We start from the raw sequence: 10698 nt of genomic DNA, 5'->3' as shown, positions 1-10698 counted from the left end.
CTCGACTTCAAACGCCTTTATAATATCAACGACGCCAAAGCTACATGTATTCGACGCCACAGTTTATAAGGAAGCGGCCAAATCGACTACACCCGCCACACCACCGAAGCTTGAGGGATTCAGCAGCACATTGTTGACTGCCACTGTTGCCGCCAGGATCATACCAAGAACTGTCGCACCTCTCAGTCCAGGAACAGGTAAGGACGTACTGTTGGCTATATTTGATGCGTCTAGACAAACCCTGTATCACAAACATGATCTGCTCCCACATTTTCCACTGTACAAAAAAGCGAGAAGAAGTTGACCTCTCTATATTAGCTCAGTGACTAGAACACTTTGTATTAGCCTAGTATAGTACCCTTCAGTTATAGTATAGTATAGTATAGTATAGTACGTCAACAAAAGGACTAAGAACTAACACCATTGGACTCGCCCTACTCCGTGGAGTGGCTGTCAACACCCTTGTATGTTCCTTATGTATGTATGTCTAAGTCAAGTTGTACATCTTTTGTCTCCAATTTTCTATATACGTTTGTTATGTGTCTGTTATATCTTGACCTGTACCTAGCTATATAGCACGTCGTGGCATGAATGTACAATAAAGGTATTTCACTTCATTTCATTTCATTACCAGCCTGCGGATTAGCAATAATCGCTTAATAACATTGCAGTATACATTGCAGTATTTTTTAGTAATCTGTATGTTCTTAAAAGAACAGATTGAAATTAAAATTTGTTGTTACGAATTTCTGCTGTAAAAGTTTGGGAATACATGTCCTTTAAACGTTGATCAAGGGATGGAATAATTTGTGAAGAATTTAAGACATACGACATCGGCGAATTCCATACGTAGGCAAAACCACACTCCTCTAACTTCTTGCGCACTCCCGAAGCCCAGCATTTAGTGCCGGATGCATTAAGTTCAAATTGACACAATAGGGCGTCTGCTGAGAGACTATCAACCGGCACGGCACGTTCTGGCGTATCCTGATATAGTGTTTAATGGCGTTTAGAGATGCTTCTAGTTTGAGGGGATAACGCCCCAATTCCGTCATTACGGCAAGATTGCAAGCAGATCTGGGAACATGTAAAGATTGTTTTTAAATGAGCTACTTCGATAGGTGATGATTTTTGACTTTTGAATGATCCCCAAATTTCGGAGCCATACAACAATATTGGCTTTACACATGTGTCAAAAAGTTTGTTTCTTACAGATATTGTCGCGTTGACTTTGTTTAGAGATTGATTGACTCCAAACAGTGCTTTCAGATCTTTGTTGTACAAATGTTTGTTGTTTGCCTTGACGGCTGCATTAACAAGTAGAGTTCGGAGGGCTCATGCCTTCGACTGTGTGATATTGTTTTGGTGTAGATGATTATTATTGTTATTGATGGTATTTGTAAGTTAATACCGTGATAAATAGCACTGTGACTGCTGGACTAAAACATAAATAGCACCGGGACTGCAGGACTGAAGCATAAATAGGACAGGGACTGCAGGACTTAAGGTGGTTGAAGGGTTAGAACCGGGACTTCAGGACTGAAGGTTAAGATTGGGCCTGCAGGACTGAAGGTTCGGACTGGGACTTCAGGGCTGAAGGTTAAGATTGGGCCTGCAGGACTGAAGGTTAGGACCGGGACTTCAGGACTGAAGGTTAAGATTGTGCCTGCAGGACTGAAGGTTAGGACCGGGACTTCAGGACTGAAGGTTAAGATTGGACCTGCAGGATTAAACGTTAGGACCGGGACTTCAGGACTGAAGGTTTAGATTGGGTCTGCAGGACTGAAGGTTAAGATTGGGGCTGCAGGACTGAAGGTTGAGATTGGGCCTGCAGGACTGAAGGTTCAGATTGGGCCTGCAAGACTGAAGATTAGGACCGGGACTTCAGGACTGAAGGTTAATATTGGGCCTGCAGGACATAATTGAAAGAATTATCCCAATCTATCGTTTCTTACAGCACCACAATGTCAACCTTGGTGGACACTGAATGAATACAACAACTACTGCTACAAGCTGATACGGGATCCAGTCAGCTGGTCAGAGGCAGACAGTGGATGTAGACGACTCGGTGCTCAGCTTGCTTCTGTCCTTAACCATGAGGAAAGCGGATTCATCACACATCTCATCAGGAATGGTAAGTAGTACATAATTAGAATAAAACAAGCTACATGTAGAAGTATGTAAGTTGGAGGGGTGACTTACATACTACTTCTTCCACAGCCCAACTATACAAAACGTGGGACACTTCATTACCCAGTGGCTCTAAAGAAATCAAAACCTCGTTCCATGAGAGCATGGCTTGTATCTCTCTGACCACATTGCTACCCTACATGGCAGGACGGGCGGTATAAGAATGTAAGAAAGTAACTAACCTATTATGAAAAACTTAAACTGTTCTCCAACGTAAAATTTGACTCACCAGAAATTTTCGACTGAATCACTCAGTCTTCCTCAGCTATCTGCAAATGCTGTGGACACGTGATTTTTCCCACGTGTGACGTCAGCAAAGGGTCAAAGGTTGTCTGAAGTCGATATCGCCCCCCGTCCCGGTTAAGCGATGGTTGAAGTGCCCTGATGTATATGGCCTCCTTTATGCCTCTCTTGAAGTAATCCTGTTCGGTATCCAAGAGTCTGACCCTCTCCAGATCCACTGTATGTCCAAGTGATTCTATGTGGATGTGCTGTGACACCTCAGATGCAACAAAACTGGATCGTCTATGTTCTATAAACCTGGTTTTTAGTGAGCGCTCAGTTTCCCCGATATAAGTTTCCCGACAGGGGCCTCTGTTGGTGTTTCCCTGGCAACTTATGTGGTAGATAGCCCCACACTTGTCTTCCTTGGGAGTTTTGTCCTTAGGTGCCACAAGTAGCTGTCTTAACGTACGATGAGGTCTAAAACAGGTACTCACGTGTGCAGCAAAGATTCTACGTAGGGGCTCAGAAACACCCTTTACGTATGGGAGGACTACAAGTGTTTTTCAGCATTTGGGTCAGATTTCAGCATTTGGGTCAGATAGCTGAGGAAGATTGAGTGATTCAGTCGAAAATTTCTGGTGAGTCAAATTTTTAGTTGGAGAACAGTTTAAGTTTTTCATAATGTAATTTATCAACTCAGATGAACTTTCATGCTGAACCTTCATTTAACTGCAGCTGATAATAGACTTGTCTGGCTTGGCCTGACGAGAGCAGCGTCCTATTCACCATACGGACGGTGGATGTGGACGGATGGTTCACGATGTTATTACACAAACTGGGCTCCAGGGGAGCCTAACAATGACCCGAATGCTGAAGGACCTAAGGGAGAACACTGTGCTGGCGCTAGGCCTCGGGTGAGTGTTCCTTTTTGCTTCAAATCACAAAATATATTCTAACGCTTAGTAAGATGTTTTTCGTTCTTTTCATCAGGGATCATTTAATCGATAGTAAAGAACAGTAGAATGGTGGGCATAACACAGCACTTTTAGTCCAACTTCCAGATTGTTTAGAAAATAAAGATTTCTTTTAATTTTAGGAATCATTGGCTTACAATGCAAAAAATACATTTTATCTTATTGAACTAAAAACTTTCCCATGTTCAATTTTCTGCCTACAGAGAATGACGATATTTTGTAACGTTACAGTAAAATTGACAGAATTTATTCCCTTTCTATTATATTACACGAAATTAAGTGCATATTGATATGGAATACTCGTAGTTGACTAAGTGGAGATCCAATATGGGATGTTACCTGAGTGCGAAAAGGTATAGTGTGTGTAACTTTTTTCAACAGGCCGGTACCGGTAATTTTCTTGACATAATTCTGGGCAACCGTGGGAAAAGCGGACAGTGGAATGACCGAAACTGCCAACATCCCCACCCGTATATTTGCATGACTCCCCAAAACACCATGTAAAAAGTAGTCTCCACCAGACTTCTTTTGCGGAGTGAATAAATCGTAGAAATCGGCCTAAAAAGGGTATTAATTGGCCAGAGAAGGTAGCCGGCAAGAGAAGCTCCATTTCCCCGCCAAGAATTTGGGTTGTTTCTGCTAGAATTTTACGTCTTATTAATAAAGCATGTCAGAAACTATGTGCTGATATTAGTTATAGTGTTTAATCCCGAGTAATGAGCTGATACTGAGAACCTGCTCACGGCGGCCCGGATGTCACATTGTGTTTACAGATCCACCGGCAGACCCCACAGCGCTTGGTTGCGCGCGGGCCTGCACGCCGGGTTGTTTATGGCCTAAATTATCTGAGGTGCTAAGCTACTGTCCTTGTTCCGTAGATGAGGGGATTACTTTTATGCCTTTTCATCGTAGCGACATATCACAGGCTTCTTGGCGGGGAAATGGAGCTTCTCTGGCCGGCTACCTTCTATGGCCAATTAATACCCTTTTTAGGCCGATTTCTACGATTTATTCACCCCGCAAAAGAAGTCTGGTGGAGACTATGTAAAAAGCACCATCGACCTTATGTTGTCCGCGTCCGAGATGATGACAAAAGAACACTGTCAGGTCCCAGACTTGGAATGACATACTAGTATTTATTGTCATTTGGGCCTTGAGATGCAGTATTTTGGGGTTTTATAAACAACACATAATCTTGTTGCCTGAGAATGTTGAAAGAGAGATACATGTAGATGCTTTTCTTTCCTTCTGTAACTTAATAACGAGAAGTATTGAACAGTACTGAGAAAGCACACATAATCTTTATTGAGCTGAGATGCAGCAAACCTGTTTTGCGCTTCAAAATGTTCAGTGGGTGTTGTTGTAATATTGTATGCTTGCTTGGCTTTTACACATTACTGAAAATTTGTATAGAGCGTGTATTTAGCATGTTGTAAATCTGTTCAACTTCAAACTCTATTAATGTAATCTTCCTGATAATGATTAAGCTTAAAAAATCAAGGATTTTTATTTCAAAACTTGATAGCATTGTTCCTGCTCAATGCATGCATTCAATGCAATGATCAACAACAAATTGTGTGAACTCAGAGTCAGATCTCGTGTTGGAATGTAGATGGATAATGTACTAAGATATAGATTAGATTGCACGTGACATATACATGTACATGTACTTCTCAATAACCTGTAAGAATGCATGCTGTTAATTTGGTAATTTTCTAGGGGATATGTTTATTCTATGTTTATTAGGTTTTGAAGATTTTTCGCGGATCCTTTTATTCCGGGGGGTATGTTTATTTGGGACCTGTATTCGCAAGGGACACATGCACCGTGAGAACACATTTTAGTAGTGTAAACAAACATTGCTTACATGTCAATTTTAAAATTTTCCGGAGGTACTGTTATTTCAGGGGGCACTTTTATTACATTTTGAAGATTTGTCCGGGGGGGGGGGAATTTTATTCCAGGGAATACTTTTATTCGAGAGGTGAGAGTACATCATTTTTGTAGCTAAGCATTCCATGCAATTTATGACCACTTTCAAGCATCCATTATACACACTGCTTATCCCAAGCAAAATGTACTGGTTAATAATATTCGAAAATGATTTGCCAAACCTAACCAAGATATTGAGCTTAAGATGAATATAGCTTATCATCATGGTAACGTAACAAGGTAGATGAGGGAAAACTACCCTCCTGGCTGATACACTGAGGGGGTGTGATTTTAACTCAAATATTTTTGATGATTGTTACTTTACACTAATCTACATAGGGATAAATAAAATGTTCAATCACCAAAAGCCCACTACAGTAACGTACGGACCTCCCACGACGACCATTTCCGAACTTGATCTTCCTATCGTCAACGGTAACTTGCTTACAAAAAATCGTGAACATCCTTTTGCGACTTCCTGCTAACAACAATAACGACCAACACAAAACGTCAAATTCAATGACGTGAGAACCCCCCACGGGGCCCATTTCCGAACTTGACCTTCGTATTCTCAACGGTAACTTGCCAATTAAAAATCATAGACAACCATTTAAGGATTCCCGAGTTATCTGGAGTGCACCAAAAAACGCAAACACAAAAGGTCAGCTCCAGTCAAGTAAGAACCCCCCACGAAGCCAATTTTTGGTCTTGACAATACCCATCACTAAGACAACCCGCCTGCCAAAAATCGTGAACCATGGACCATGCCTTCAAAATTTATCGTGCATAATCTGCCAAACAGTGCCAAAAAGATTTCATAGCCTTCTCGTCGAAGGCAAAACAATTCAAAACAAACCTCTAGTTTAGTTGCTGTTAGCTCTATGTAGTTTCACGAGAGGTTGAATGACAAACGCTATTATCAGTCTTCTTACCTGACTGAATACAATCATACCCCCTTTGACAACGAAACAATTGTAGTGACAGTAGAAGTAGCAGTAAATTGGTAATTATCCCAAACGGCGAGGGTAACATAAAAATTTGACCATAACAAGTAGTCATTTTTTATCTTTTATTCTAACCATGGTTTACATGTAAATGCATTTTTTTAAACCTCATCCATCCCAATATAAGGCCACACCAAGTACATTTTATGGGTGACGTCCGCGCGCATTGATTTTGGCCTGTTCCTAGAAAAAAAAAAGGAAATTCCGCTTCCTGTAACTACGACCAAAGAGTCACGACAGTGCCGCAAAGCGTTAGATTGGCGTGAACCCCGTAACGCGAAATGGGTAAAGAGCACATGCTTTGTTTCTGCAGGCCTGTAAAAATGTGATGAAAGATACAGGACAGGACGACAACTGATGTTCCACCTGATTTATTGCTGTTTTGATGATGAATAAAAGACTTCTTGCTTGTTACACTGTGTCATCTCATTCAATTTGTGTCCTAACATTTGTCGTCTCTTAGTATATTTCTTATCTAGGCATCTTGTTTTTAGGGCCCTTCTTGTTTTTTTTTTCGCCCTCTCGAATTAGATTTAGGGTCTCCAAAGGACGTCATCCAAAAAATTTACTTGGTGTGGCCTAAGTATAAAAATTAAAAACTGCTATCACATACACAGCTACGTGTCTTAATATATGAACTTAGGTAACTGAAAAATGGACCATTTATTACAACTACAAAAAATCAATCTTTTAGAAATGTCGTGTCTCTAAATCAACTACTACAAAATATGATATTGTTACAAACTACATCTTAAACTACTTTTAAAAATATTTTGTAAGCAATGTCCATGTAACAATTCACAGTAGATGCATTGAGAAACATCGGTTTAATTGTACCAAGGAAGTGGGGACGACCGCAACATCTTTCATAACGTGTCTACTGACTATTTTGATTTTGATAAAAACTTTGGGGTTTGGCAAGTTGTATGTATGTGTAAGTCCCATAACCGTGAGCGGTCGTAGGGGCATCATGACAGCCAGCAGCATGTCTGGACTTGCCATGATGTTTCTGTAGGCTTATAATCTTGGCGGCGCCTATCTCCTCTCCAAGATTTGGCTGATACAGACGGGGTTCGCCAGGCCTCCGTCCGGGTGAATCGGATGTAAATCATCATGGCAAGTTGTGCGATATGTCAAACTTCATGCAAAACTGGTTTGTAGTGTTATGACAAAAACAAGATACAGTCAAATTTATGTACATTTCTTATATTTCAGATATTTTCTATCAAGCAGGTCTGATTAACTGTTTTACATAGGGTTGTTCTAAGCTTTATATTCATGTTAAAGTAAACTTGCGGCGAGTTCTTACAGATCGATCTGGTTACGTTGGGATTGTGCTGTTATTCACCTTATCGTACAAGACTGTCAAAAATGGTACAGCACTACTGTCCTGATTGTAGACAGTTTTCCAACAGGTACCCACCGCTTACGTTATCTTTGTATAAGGCATAATATGTGGCCCTTACTTAATTTTATCAGAATAAAAGAAGACATTTAGATGAACATTTGTAAATATTTTAGCACTTTTTTCAATCTGATACATCTGATGATTTGATGCCCAGTACCCACGCATTGCTTTGATAAACATAATTGCAAGTCAGTCAAAAACTAGAGTTCCACGATCTCATACCTTCGCCAAATGATGTTAGCCTTTATGAATAAGAAATATACTAATCACCCTGATTATGCAAATAGGATCCTCAATTGCATGAATTATATCAGTCTGTTGATCATATTCTCCACCAAAAGACAGTCTTATCTTAACAAAGAATGCCATTTTCTCATAAATTATGCAAATGTGGTCCTTATTTGAATAAGTTATGTTTAATTATGTTCACCTTCACTTAACTTTCAAACACCCCAAGTATGAAATTCCAGGCAGTTACCACTACGCAATTATAACATTTTCTCATGAATTATGCAAATTAAGTCTTCATTTGCATAATCAATATTTGCCTGTGTTTCTCTCGTTCTTGATAACATATGTTACAAGCTTGAACTTCCTATCATGGAATGCAGCTGATTTATAGAATTTCCTCATTAATTATGCAAATTACATCAATATTCGCATAATTGTAATATCATTATGTCAAGCATCACTAAAGCTACCTACATACCAAAAATCACGATGATCCATCAATCGGTTCTTGAGTTATCCTCTTTTAAACATTTGTCCTTTAAACCCCCCTGTAGTTCTAGAGCAAGCCGCTGGGGGGCCTAAACTCACGTCACTTCTTCCCCAGCACAAGAGCTACCTACCATCCAAATTTCATCACCATAGCATGTCTGGATCTTGAGATATCAAAACCGGAAGTTCAGCTGCAGTACCATAACAAGCCGCTAGGGGGTCCAAAATCTAATTATTTTGAGGTCTCATCAAGACCTACCCATCTACCAAGTATCAAGAAAATCCATCAAGGCCTTCTCAAGTTATTGTGTTGACAGACAGACAGACACACACACACACACACACACACACACATACACGAACGCCCCTGAAAACATAACCTTCTTGGCGAAGGTAAATATTGTGCTTTGAAAAGATGAGGAAATTTTCGTGTAAACACCTAATTGCATTATGTCTTAATGTTTAAAGGATCAGTATACAAAGCTATCATGGTCTTTTAAAAACAAAATTACAGGCTTACTGGGGTCTTTAGACGTATAACATTATTGCACGAGTAGTAAAGCAAACTAACATGGCGCAAGCTAAAACTTACTAGCCTTCGCTCCAAGGCACGTGTACATTTGTCGGATAATCAGGTAACGAGATTTGACCTCTGGCCGGGGGAGTACTTCCGGGTCACGGCATCGCGCCTTCGGCAAGGACGCGGCATCTTGAGCAGTTTTCCGTCTTTGGAGGACTTTTGCAGCGATTCAACAGGCGACTCGGCCCGGACTGTGTATCAACTAACTTCCGGGTAGGAAAAGTCGGCATGTAGTTGGTATTCAGGGGTTTGTAGAGTTGGCAAACAACGGTTCATAATATTTGTGTGGCGGCGTGCGTTTGGGCCAGTGTGCGTGTGATCTGGGCCGTGCTGTTTATAATTCAGTCAAGGAGATTCAAATACTTGTTACAGTACAGCTATGCAAAGAAAGGTCTTAGTGTGGATGTGGAATTGTCTGAGAAATTTCTGGATTCTCCGTTTGAATGTTTGCCTCTCAAATCATTGTTTATGGACGTTAGCAGCTGCCGCCTGGAATTTGATAGCGTAAACAGAGTGAGGGTCGGTGAGGGGTTACGAGATTATGTATGTGTCGCATGACAAATTAGCAAAAACATTCTCGCAATCAAGTGTGCAATTTTATGGACCAAAAATGATATTATTAGCTCTTATGAAGGGATTCTGATGTTGGTGATGAGGAAAGCTTAATCTTAGATTTAAGTATTTAAAAAATACTTAAATCTAAGATTAAGCCAATCCTGAGTATACTCTAAACCCCTACGTGAGCCGCGCCCAGTTCTCACATCTGGATTCCATAACGCCAGACGGGAGGGTGTGAAAACGACGGGACGGTGCATTAATGATGGTAGGCTGTGATTAACTTTTTGAAACACAAAAAAACATTTGCTATATACTAAATTGGCACGACAGTATTATTGGCAGTTCAGTATCCATACACAATTTAGGTATGGGAGGTATATATACAAAACGAACGCCTACAAACACGTAAAAATAAGCCGAAGCCCAAATCCACTGCATGAAAAGTATGTAGGCCAAGGGACAGTTCACTAACTCTTGCAATGTAACTCTCAAAGACCCTGCATAGCATCAGTAACAACGTACAGTAAAGACAGCTCACTGTTAGCCTGTCTTTTGATTTATGGTGTTTCAGCGGTTTCAGCTCTGCTAGTTGTTTTAGTAACATTTACAGATGATGAGCATTTCTTTACATGCCCTATACAGTCATACTATAGAACTCTTCTATAAAAACTACTACTTAACTACTATTCTACTCAACTATCATCATCATCAAGACATGAGGTACAATCAACTATACGAATTCCTACTCAACTAGATCGCTTGTTTAATTTTTACTAGAGGTTGTTCCAGCTCTCGTTGACATGGCAACAACTGGCAGCATGGAAGGTTTGGATGACGTCATTAGAGGATCAGCAGGGGGTTATGCCGATACTGTTTCCAACTGGCAAGGAGGGGCAGCAGGGGGTTCTGCCGACACCGTTTCCACCCGGCAAGGAGAAAGCTGTGAGGAGTCTAGAGAGGAAACCGGGAGGCAGGACAAAGGTGTGAAAGTGTTCAGGTGTGAGGAGTGTGCCAAGCAATTCAGGTATCTTAGTGATCTGAAGACTCACATGCGGACTCACAAAGAGGAGAAACCCTACAGGTGTGAGGAGTGTGGCAGGCAAGTTC

This window comes from Branchiostoma belcheri, unplaced genomic scaffold (assembly GCF_001625305.1).
Source record: "Branchiostoma belcheri isolate BF01 breed outbred unplaced genomic scaffold, Haploidv18h27 scaffold485, whole genome shotgun sequence".
Classification (NCBI taxonomy): domain Eukaryota; kingdom Metazoa; phylum Chordata; class Leptocardii; order Amphioxiformes; family Branchiostomatidae; genus Branchiostoma; species Branchiostoma belcheri.
The sequence above is the reverse complement of the archived record's forward strand: the minus strand, read 5'-3'. Positions refer to the sequence as shown.